General features: G+C 42.2%; 1 long non-coding RNA gene across 2 annotated transcripts in view; it reads left to right on the plus strand.

Annotated features, from left to right (window-relative positions):
• The window catches only part of LOC135212534 (uncharacterized), a 60,829-nt gene that overhangs the window by 5,983 nt on the left and 42,832 nt on the right, over nt 1–12,014 (plus strand). The gene's annotated exons all lie outside the window — the stretch shown is intronic.

The following is a 12,014-nucleotide window of genomic DNA, read 5'->3' on the forward strand; positions in this document are numbered from 1 at the left end:
AGGATGTAGGCAGATTGGTACTTCTTAGACCTATATCTTAAGCTCTCTTTCCTGTGACCCCACCTCTGCTGGCTGTATGCTTGTTTTCCAGGATTTGCCTTTGATCGTGGGGGGTTAACGCTTGACTTCCAACCCCCAAGCAACCCACCTGAATTCTGTCTCAGTCGGCTGCGAGACGTGACGGACGGATGTCCCACCAATTGCCTTCCTGTTAGGCCCTATCCAGGGTGTGAGTGGTGCGCCGATGACCCAGGCCTCAGACAAAGGGGGCCCATGCTTTTCTACAAAGAGCCACATTTTCTACAAAAGGTCCCACAATGAACACGACATCAGGTACGTCTTGTGGAACAGCATATTGCCAGTCTCTCCCTTATCACCTATTATCATTTTGATCCTCATTCTCCCAATTCAATTTCCAGCAACAAAAGGAATTCATCCTTTTTGTTCTCTCACTGCCTCATGGCAGCATGCTTCCCCTTGTGTGATTGTCCCAGACCAATGGAGTCATTGCATACTTCAGTGAAACCTTAAATGTTCCTTCTCCCCAGTATTAGAGAATTAATTAATCAAAGCAAGAAGTCATTTTTGCCTTTTATCTTGTTTAATCTGGGATTCTTTTCCAGATTCCATGAGTCACGTGCCGTCTCTCTGCCTGCAAGTGTGCAATATCTAAGTGTATGAAAACCAGCTATAACTACTCCAGTGGAGCCATCATTTACCTTTTCTCCAGGCCAGACCCGGGCCTTTTTGTAAATAAATAGCTGTAAGTAACGAGCTGAGTTTTCTGGCGACCTTCCCTCTAAAGAAATTAATAATAACTATCAGTTTACGGTAAGTTAAAGCAATTCCCTCTTGAAATCCCCCAATTATTTCCGTTTACGTATCTAGCCTCTCTCAAGGCCAGCTAAATACGTAACATTGGCGAATCTTGCCACGATTGAACCTAGGCTTGCCTAAAAAAAAAAGCTTGTAAATCGCGTTATCCGTTGTTAAAACGTAAACTGTCAAAATGTTTTTCAAAAGCGCAAAACTAAGCACACTTGCACGGGAGAAAAGACACTGACTCACGGTAAGGTATTCCATTCATTAATATGATTATTCTATAACCAATGTTAGCTTAAGGTACGTTTAAGTATTTTTATTGTTGAAGTGTTTAAAAGAGCGTAGGTAGAAATCTTATTATTGTAACGGCCAGAGCGCCGAGCGAATTCTGTTATTTTGTAAATCGCATTGTTGTTGTAGGAGCTCACACGACACGTGTGCAGAAGATGCCAGAAAGGACCAGATCAAACTAGGAAGTGCTTGCAGGGTTTATTGCTGTATTAGAAAGCCTAGCTAGTTAGGAGTGTTTTACTAATAGTTACGGCAAAAGAAGTGTACAATTCTTTTGTCTGTGATATGTTAGGGAATCCATTTTTAACTTAGTTTTCATTCCAAGTGTTGGTAACCGCTTACCTCTCAGCTTAAATTCAGCTTAGAGCACTCTCGTGCCTGCGCGGTCTCAACCAGCCTTCGTTTTCGCTCACAGCGGCAGCCATGTTTGTTACCCATTTAAGAATTATCTAAACAATTTAAGCAAAGTAACGTAAGTCTCAAAGTTTTAACGTAAATAATATCAATCTCGGTACTAGTATCTATCGTTCTGCCAGAGAAATTAACGTAATTCGCCTTGAATAAGAAACTAAAAGTTCGTGTTGTAAATCCCTTCGCATTTACAGAGAATCAGCTGATTCGCCATCACTGCAGCCCGCGCTGGCCACTCGCTCACGTGTTTCACCTCGCATCGCTCACTCACTCGCTCGCTGAGCGAAGTTTCATTTCACTTCGCACTTAACGTAACCTCATTTACAATTGTTTGCTAACATCGTTTTAAATCCTTACCGTCATTTCACTGTTCACAGGGACCTAGTAATCTTACATAAAGTTAACGTAAATCTCAAGTAGAGTAAATCACAAGAATTGTTAACGTAAAACGCGTCTTTGTAAAATTCATATTGAAACGCAAATCATTTCATAGCGCAAGCGCTAACATTAACGTAAAAATCGTTCACCACGAGCGCGTTATCATTTTCATAAAACGTTATCCAAAGCAATTCTTTTATTAAAAACGTTAACGTAAGTAAATCATTTAACGCAAGTTGCGTCATATTAAACTAACATTAGTAGTTCAATTCAAATATAAGGGAGTTCATTCATATATCATTTTTCACCCTCTCCGAGAGAGAGAGAGAGAGAGAGAGAGAGAGAGAGAGAGAGAGAGAGAAAACCAGAACCCATTATTCACGAAGCCAAGAGTACGACATCTTACCATTAATTATAGCATGCAGAATTAACATTATTTTAGTCTCTTGTGTCTTTCATTTACACAGCGTGATACGTACGCGCACGTGTCCATTGCAGTTTGCAAGCATTTATTTATTCCATTTATCGAGTACTTCAGCGAGGGACTGAGCATCCTAAAATCTCCATTACCTGTCGTTGTTGCCCGAGTGGTCTTTTCATTTTCTTTTATCACAAAAGACTTGCGTATACCGCAAGCACAATTCGCACAGTGTGCCATGCAAATTCATTACTTCCAGACAGGGAAGTCGTTACCAGTTTAGGACTGGCCACCACCAGTGCACGTCAGGTCTTACCATTTTACAGTGCCACTAATTCTTGACACTGTCCATCGACTGGCTGCTGAAGTACTCCCACCTTTTACTTTCTCTCCTCCACCATTACACTCTGCCATGAGCAGTACCATTTCACTTCAGTATATTTAAGTATACTGCATGTAGTGTCCGGGACACACCAGCACGATACAGTGCTCCAAGGAACGCCTCCATAAGGGCCATTGCACCTGTACAGACGTACAGGTAGCCATTCAACCTGCGTGTCCATCCTTACGGAATGCCCAAGTAACCTGCGTGTCCGTCCTTACGGAACGCCCAATTGATTAGTGTGTCCGTGTACAAGGGTCAGTGATCCTTCGACCAATCAACAAAGGGAACGCCTCCCGAAGCGCCACAATACCAGCCCTAAGTGCTGACAAACCTGCGTGTCTGTCCTTACGGAACGCTCATTCATTAGAGTATCCACCATTTGGATCACTGAACCAAGGAACGCCTCCTCATAAGTGCCGTGCACCCTGTATTGGACCTACAGGTAGCCCATTCCAATGTCTCCCAAGTTGGGAACGCCCATAAAGTGTGACGTACGCCGCACACTTCATTAGATTTTTTCACCTCATCAGAAGGTGCCATTCACAAAGTGCCACCGAGCACCCAGTCTTTTCACTTTTTCATTACCACATTGCAGAACCCATTTCCAAGTGAGTGTCACTTTCCACAGTAGGCACTCCCATTCCATCCATTACCCTTCCTGGCCATTATTATCATTTTCCTCCGAGCCTCCACTGCAGCCTAAGGGAAATGACTTCCCCTGTTTTCCCGCGACTTCTTTGCCAGAGAGCTAGAGAAGCTCGAAAGTCATAAACTCTGGGCAAGGGAGGCCGGTTACACTGGACCAGCACTTGACCAGTGGATAAGGCGCAGCAGGCTGCTGCGCGCCTGCAAGAAAAGGAAGAAAGAGAAGCAGAGGAGAAAGCTAGAGAAGCAGAGAGAAAGGAAAGAGAAGAAGAGAGAAAGCATGAGCTAGCTTTCCTAGATGACGAAATCTCTCGGGTACAAATTCTAAGCCCCAGACCATGAGCTGGACTCCCGGTAAGAGGTGGTTGCGGAGGTTCTGCACCACTTGTTGTGTGCGTGGCATGCTGCGGATTCCGACCAGTGGCCAAGTCGGTCTACCCTTGGGAGGAGAGCTTCCAGGGTGAACTTCTCCAAGGCTACCATGTAGCCCTGCCTGATGAACAGTCTCCTACGGCCTATCAGTGGATACAAGTCATGGCCGACACCGAAGCCCAGGTCTCCCTTATTTCCAGAAAGGCATTGCCTAGGGGTGCCAAAATCCATACGAACGAAGAAATTCAGTTGAATGGATTGACGGTAACCTCTATTCTGTTCCTTCGGTCCTTCTGAATGTAAAAATGCCCTTTCTGGACCAGGTGACCAATGAAACCACATTGTGCCGCCTGGGCGTAGTTGACCAATTTCATGATGTTTATCAGGTGATATTGGGCCGAGATTTACTTAAGCCGTATCTCCCCTGGACGCAGCTCCCACTACCAGATGCACCGGATCCCTGCAGCATGCCTCATAATCAATCATCAGTTTTAGATTCAGAGGCTAGTGCCTCCGATGTCCCAGACATCCCTTTTATTTGTGAACCTGGCCCTGACCCAGTGTCAGAACCCGAAGTTTCTTCCGCATCATCTCAGCCTCTTACCATCTTACGCCTACCTCCTCCACTTTGGAAGAGGTAAGCCCACCAGTTAACCCGGACTTGCTTCCGAGGATGATTCCACGGAGGTTTCCTTAACCTCCCTACCTCAAATCACTGCCAGAGAGGACTCTTCACCTGTGCCAGAGCACACTGCCAGCCTTGGTGACTCCACAGATTCGCAACCTGTGGGGGCATCTCGGTCTTACCGTCCAGTGCCACGGAAGAGGTTCTGGAACACGTTCTGCCGAGACTGTGGCTGCAAGGGTCACATGTCTGCCAACTACGGAGGGTGCGCAAATCACAATATTCCTGCCATCGCAATGGCCGTCACTAATCCTTCTTCACTAGGACCCCCAGCTAAGGGCCCTATAACAGTCGCACCCCTCCAAAGCCATTATCAGCCAAGCCACGTCAGAGCCTACGACGACTCTGGCACTCAAATCTCCCTAATACGGGAAGATCGAATCCCCCGAGGGGCAAACGTCGATAGACGTCACTTAATAACCATTGAAGGTATCAACCATATCAAGCTGATCCTTCCGACCGTACAATTGAGGGTCACCAGACCTCGTTTCTCCAGAGTATGTACTCTTGCAGTTGCAAGCTACATTCCAGGAGGTTACGACCTCCTCCTAGGGCAAGACATGAAGTCTCCCTCACCGTTCAAGAAGCCTAGGGGTCCTAACCCCACGTCAAATCACTCCAAAGCAAGGAGTCATCGAAATTCTACTTCCTCCAGGAAGTACGTCCACCAACAGTCTCCCCCGTTACCAAGGAGGGAGATTGATCATTCACAGTTCCGTTGCAAAACCTGCAACGTAATAGGGCACTCTACTAATTGGCCTAGGTGCCCTAGCCGACTACCAGCAGTGGACACTGTCCATTTTCCACAAGGCTTAGCCTTCCAAAAGAGACAGGAGCCTCTGTCTCCCATTTCCAAGGGCACGCTGAGAGGTATTGCACCTCCGGTACCCGCCACAGGTCCAGTCGACCTCAACACTCTGCCAGTGCCACTTGGCAGCACTGAGCAGTGCCAAGCTCCGTCCAGCCTGGACGTAGAGCCACCACCGAACTTGACTTCTGCGCCTGGCCCCGAGCTAGTGCCGGCGCCTAACCTAACCAAGGATCCTCCTACAGGAGATCCTCCAACAGGCATGGAGCTTACCGCAGCCCATGGCCAACCCAAAGTCCATGAGTCTTCTTCACCCTCACCACTGACGCCCGAGGATGAACCTCCGGCAGACCTAACCTTCATACCTCCTCTGGAAAACCAGGAACTGCCCGACCGAGGAGTCAGCCTGGAGTTTTCCCCTTACGACGGCTGTCGCAGCGGCCGGAGTGAGGGCCTCCCCTGCAGTAGGTTCCACCTCTACGACGGTTGCTGCAGATACCGAAGTAGGGTGTTCTCCTGAAATCCCTCAGGCTACCACTGCCTCTGCTCCTGCCGCGTTTCGGGCCTTTCCCCAGAGTCGGTGCCTCCGTCTACTCCTAGGACTGGTATAGCCAGATCCTGGAGGAATAAGAAGAAGAAGAAGAAGGGACGTAGCAAATCATTAACTACTAACAAAAGAGCCACATGCTCTCCTTGACACCTGTGCCCGAGTACAGGGTCGCATTCAATTGCAGAGTGATCCTGGCACCTACCCAGAGAAGGTAGCCAGCCTGATCTCTGCCAGTAGCACTAACCCTCTAACCCCTAGCCATTGTAATACTAACCCTCACTTAAACTATAATTACCTCATTGCATTTCCATCCTGGTAATGCACTAACCACTCATCATCCTCACGCTTCATTACCTCACCTCATGTATTTTAACAATTCCGCTGAACTACTGCTGTGCGTACCACACTCTGGAATGATTGCGTCTTCATTTAACTATAATGAGTAGGTTAGGCTAATGATTTAGTACCAGGGCATTAGGTTAGTAGCAAGTAGAATTTTCAAGTAACCTTATCTAGGGGTAGAGTAGACTGTCGTCACAAGACAACCCGTAGTTATTACTTAGGCTAGACTACATCACTACATTAAGTTAGTACACTTAGCATCTTTGCCTATAAGTTAGGTAGGCCACTGTAGTTAGCTGTATCGCTGCTCAAAAAACTTCAAGTTGGAGTAGGAGAACTGGGTAGTCGAGACGATCAATTTATTTAAGCCAAGACCTTCATGCCCGAAAGGGAGTGAATGCCTTCTTAACAGGGGGAGCTGTGACGTTTATAGATCGTTCGTCTACCCCGCAATTAATTAATTAATTTGATTTGGAAAACGGCAGCCATTTCTTTAGAATATCAGCTGATTTTTAGGAAACGCGGGAACCAAAACCCGCCAGCCAGAGATAGGGGATTCCCCAGTTGGGGGAAAAGTGTCTTTTGTCAGCTTTAGGGACGTATCTCAAAAGGGAAGGATGTAGGCAGATTGGTACTTCTTAGACCTATATCTTAAGCTCTCTTTCCTGTGACCCCTCTGCTGGCTGTATGCTTGTTTTCCAGGATTTGCCTTGATCGTGGGGGGTTAAGCTGACTTCCAACCCCCAAGCAACCCACCTGAATTCTGTCTCAGTCGGCTGCGAGACGTGACGGACGGATGTCCCACCAATTGCCTTCCTGTTAGGCCTATCCAGGGTGTGAGTGGCGCGCCGATGACCCAGGCCTCAGACAAAGGGGGGCCCCATGCTTTTCTACAAAGAGCCACATTTTCTACAAAGGTCCACACTGAACACGACATCCAGGTACGTCTTGTGGAACAGCATATTGCCAGTCTCTCCCTTATCACCTATTATCATTTTGATCCTCATTCTCCCAATTCAATTTCCAGCAACAAAAGGAATTCATCCTTTTGTTCCCTCTCACTGCCTCATGGCCGCATGCTTCCCCTTGTGTGATCGTCCCAGACCAATGGAGTCATTGCATACTTCAGTGAAACCTTAAAAGTTCCTTCTCCCCAGTATTAGAGAATTAATTAATCAAAGCAAGAAGTCATTTTTCCTTTTATCTTGTTTAATCTGGGATTCTTTTCCAGATTCCATGAGTCACGTGCCGTCTCTCTGCCCGCAAGTGTGCAATATCCAAGTGTATGAAAACCAGCTATAACTACTCCAGTGGAGCCATCATTTACCTTTTCTCCAGGCCAGCCCGGGCCTTTTGTAAATAATAGCTGTAAAGTAACGAGCTGAGTTTTCTGGCGACCTTCCCTCTAAAGAAATTAATAATAACTATCAGTTTACGGTAAGTTAAAGCAATTCCCTCTTGAAATCCCCCAATTATTTCCGTTTACGTATCTAGCCTCTCTCAAGGCCAGCTAAATACGTAACAATATATATATATATATATATATATATATATATATATATATATATATATATATATCTTTTATATATATATATATATATATATATATATATATATATATATATATCTATATATATATATATATATCTACGTATATAGGTATATGTCTATGTAGTATGTATCTATATACAGTGCATGTATATAAATATATGTAAATATAATGTATATAAATATGTATATATAGATATATATAAGTATGAATGTATATTATTGTATGTATGAATATATATATATATATATATATATATATATATATATATATATATATATATATATATATATATATATATATATATATATATATATATATATATATATATGTATGTATGTATATATAGTATACATATATATATGTATTTGTATATATGTATATCTCATACATACATACATATACATATGTATGTCATATAATACATCTAACATATATGTGTATATATGTATGATATATGTGTATATCTGCATGATATATATATATATATATATATATATATATTGTGACGAAGTGGCCTAGAGTATCTGGGTCTGGATACCATTAATACTTGGTGCACGAAGTATTAATATTTGTTAACCCAAATTGCCAAGTATCTGGTTACTACACTTACCATTTGTACTTGCTAGTACAAGAGACCCTTTTATTCCTGGGTCTGGGAAACCCTTTGTACTTAGGGCACGGTTTGTTCAAGTACCTGGTTATTACTTACCTCACTTCAGCCAGACACCTGACCCTTCACCACAAATACTAAACGACCGAATACTCTAAAGGTGATAGTGATCCCTTTTATAACTGAACAGTCAAGAAAACAATCAGTCTAAGATAATTAAAATAGGTGTGAGGTAATCTTAAATAAAAGGCATCACTCCTGCAATTTCAAATCTGAGTATTTCCCTGATTCTGTTTTATTTGTGGGAAACGGCACAATTATCACTCTATATTTCTACCTAAACAAAAATAAAATGTAGTACTGGTGGTTAAAATGAAATGCTCATATAAATTTTAAATACAAAATTTATTTCTAAATTCAAAATTTATTTCTAAATTCAAAATTTATAAGTGAATTCATAATCTCAGGGAAATGGTTATTACTTGAAAACAAAAGTTTAATTCATTCTTGAATTAATTATTAAGCAAAATTAAATCAAAGTTTATCAAGAAAATTAATTAAATTAAATCATAAAGCAATAGTTAAATTTTAAATGAAATTCAATTAACTACAAATTAATTTGCAAGTGTTAAATTCCAACAATTACATAATAGAATATTATTCAAACTAATTAACAAAATAAAGACAATGCAAAAACATAATGCATAATATGAAAACAATTAAAGCATTGTCAGTACAAACATTAAGCATATAAAAATGAATATGTCAAAAGAACAAAGCAAAAGAAAAATGTATTGAAAATGATAATTTTATCCAATGGTAAAATAAAACCTCGAAGTGCACTTCAAAACATTTGTAAAAATACCTTATACACAGCTGCAGCTTAAAGGCCTGTTACACACTTTCACACTTTCGTGGGCACCTTCACAAAACTAATAGAAATAATACTATGTTCAGATTCCACAAACAACACATACATTAAGACAGTTACTGAGTGACCTTCTCAAATACAAAATTAATGTGAGCTACGTTAAGTTAATGAAACAGCCTCGCAACCGAGCGAGCGCGAGAGAGAGAGAGACTTGAGAGCAATGCTACACTCTCTAATGCACGCCGCTACGTCTCAAAAGCGAATGAATCTTTTATATGCGTAAATATGCGTATCAAGGTGAATGGGGGTAGTTGAGCGTACACGTCCGAGACGAAAACATATTATGGTCATCTCTTAGGGATATTGAGCAGAATGAACAAGGCCCTTGTTTCGTTACAGGCCCGATCAGGACGATAAAAAATTAGCTTAACTCATCTATTTTCAAGGGGTTGAATAACAGCAAGTTCTGCTCGGACAAAGCAGTCTCTCTCTATGTTAAACATCATAGTAGGGAAGGTTCTCAAAGGACTTGATGTGGCATGGGAGGTCCCTATGCACGTGTTGTGCTGATAAAGAAATCAGCTTAGCTAAGACATTCTCAAAGATGTGAAAACAACCCTCTTCAAAATGAAAAGTTGGACTACTTAACACATGTTATCTTTAAATTTGGGAATCTGAACACAAAAACATACATTTCATAACATGATACACAGGTTCTGAGGTGAATTAATCATATTACCACAATTATAATTGCATTACAAAACTTACATTATAAGAATATATATATATATATATATATATATATATATCTATATATATATATATATATTATATATATGTTATATATATGTATATATATATATAGATATATTATATATATGTGCATGTATATATATATGTATATATATGTATATATATGTAAAAGGAGGATTATACAGACTTATCATTTTTAACTTCCCATGGAGACAGAGTCCGAGCAACAGCTTAAGAAAGGTGATAACTTTTCTGGGATGGTGTGACATTAAGATGCTTACGAAGCAGGTCAATGGTCGTCCTGTAGGTATGTGAGTTCGAGAAGGTGACTTTGAAACCAGTTGAAAGCAGTTTCTGGGTGTGGATGAAGGTGTGAGTTTGTCTGTACGTGTGCGCCTCTTCCGTTTATAATGGCATCTTTAGCCAAAACTATGGGGAGACTTACGGAGAGGTCTGTGCGAGAAAGGCAGAGCCACGATGGTGTATGCCGGGGAGTTTCCTTTTGAAAGTGTGTGATTTTCCAAGCTGCAATGGGCGGATCTAGTGGAGGGGACCAAGTGTCCTAGTGGAGGGTACTATAATATTTTGGAGAAGAGATAATTGGTGTTTGACTAATTACTGATTGAGACTATTAAAATACTGGGGGGATGTCTGTGAGACTTGACCTATGAATTATCATTCTATTAATTATCCTGTAAGAATCTGAATTATTCAATCAGTACTTTGCTTTGAATAAACGTATATTTTTGTAGTTCCGACTCTGATTTGGTGGAGTGGAGGTTGCAAGAGAGAGAGAGAGAGAGAGAGGGGTTATTACCTGTGTCTGAGAGAGAGAGAGAGGAGGGACAAAGTGTTACCAGTTTGCCTTCCGCTATGGCTAAATGCCTACCAAATATGAGAAACACGGGGGCGATGCTCCCATTGTTAATAGTGGTGGCAAATGGTGGTCGAACGAAAAAGCCTTTTGAGAGATTGTGGAAAATTGTTAAATTTCAGTTAATAGGTGAGAGGGAATGAGAAATATCCATCCGGGACAATTGTACTAGAGTCATCAAATTTGCCCATGGTGATGCCTCGAGGGAGTTGGGCACAGTCAGTTAGAACTGAGAGTCTGTGAATGAGGTTCCCGAGACGTCTGAGTGTGTATGTAATAGCGTGTTTGTGATTGTGCAGATTCCAGAGTTTTCTTTCATTGTGAAGGAGTAAGTGTTACGGTGTGGTCTTTTTTTGAGTCCTGGGGGCGGGGTGTTTGAATCATTTTGTGAGTTGTGGGATTGGTTTAGGATACCACATTTCTTTTCCCCATAGGAGTAGAAAGTGACGTGTTTCTTTATTGGCACATATCAAAGGAGACGCGTTAGTCTTTGTTTTAATACATACGTGTGTATGAATGGTTTTCATACATGCGAAACTGTTGCTTGAATTGCATTCTTGGCTTGGAGACAGAGAGCGCCCACTTGTTCTTACGCGCTCAGCGCAATTTCTGCTGAGGCGACCCAGAGGGGTATTGCAAGGGGAAGGCGAGTCGTGGTCTGCCTCTGGGGGCATTGCTTGACCGGGAGGGTGAAACTTTTTTTTTTAGTGGGGGGTGAACTTCTGTTTTTTTTTCTTTGTGTCGGGGCATCGGGGACGAGTTCGCCCTTGGATAAGGAAATTTCCAATGCCAAAGGACATCAGCTGATAATGATTGGTTGATGATGGGACATGCCTGTAGGGGTTTTTTTTTTAGAAAGAGATTTTCTTTCTCTTGAGTGAAGAGAAAATGGGATGTGGTGTAAGTTTTCCTTATGCTTTGGAAGGCATAATTATAAATGGGGACACAGAGATTATTATTTTATTTTAATGGAGATTTGATTGGTGTTGGGGAGATTACTTTAAAATGGTGCTGAGTGGTGATGACTGATGTTGTCAATTGGTGATTGCCGAGTGGTGGTGAATGGTGATGCCCGGTGGTGCTGACTGATGATGATTGCTGACTGATGTTGTCAGGTGGTGTCGCCATTGGTGGTGGATGGGTGCCTCGTGTTGTATCTGATGATACCGGTGAGTGTTGTTGATTTTTGGTGTGGAAATGGTGGTGTATACTGGGGAAATGGTGTTGAGTATTGGTGTGGCAATATT

This window comes from Macrobrachium nipponense, chromosome 41 (genome assembly GCF_015104395.2).
Source record: "Macrobrachium nipponense isolate FS-2020 chromosome 41, ASM1510439v2, whole genome shotgun sequence".
NCBI lineage: Eukaryota > Metazoa > Arthropoda > Malacostraca > Decapoda > Palaemonidae > Macrobrachium > Macrobrachium nipponense.